Source organism: Pygoscelis adeliae, unplaced genomic scaffold (genome assembly GCF_000699105.1).
Source record: "Pygoscelis adeliae isolate BGI_AS28 unplaced genomic scaffold, ASM69910v1 Scaffold85, whole genome shotgun sequence".
NCBI classification, from domain to species: Eukaryota; Metazoa; Chordata; class Aves; order Sphenisciformes; family Spheniscidae; genus Pygoscelis; species Pygoscelis adeliae.
This window is the reverse complement of record NW_008824900.1, coordinates 547,803-548,253: the sequence shown is the minus strand read 5'-3', so window position 1 is coordinate 548,253 and position 451 is coordinate 547,803.

Below are 451 nucleotides of genomic sequence, written 5' to 3'. Positions count from 1 at the left end.
TTAAGGATAACCGCGGTGGCCCCGGTGCCGGGGCTGGGGCACCGGGAGCCACTGGGTCAGAGCCGGCGATGGGACGAGTGAATAAATGACTCCCGCCAGGCACCAGCACGTGCGCTGTCCTTTGCCACCCACCACTGCAGTGTCCCCGCTGCCGGTGACAAAGGGTCACCACTCCGCATGGCCCTCGGGGGGCCGCCGGCTGCCCTGGCAGCAGGAAGAGGTGGGAAGCACGGTGCTGGCAGGAGCCAGCAGCCCGTGTTTACTCTGCAGGCCCAAGTCGGTGGATCCCATCCCCTTATCTCAGCTGCGCCGGGGCAAAGGGCGACGTGGGGCCTCATAAAGAGCCCGGCTGCCAGCACCCGGCAGGGACCCGCTGCCACCTCGGGGACCCGCTGCACCCCACAGCTCCCCTGCCCCACGGCAGGGCCAGGGGACCGGACCCACACAGGAG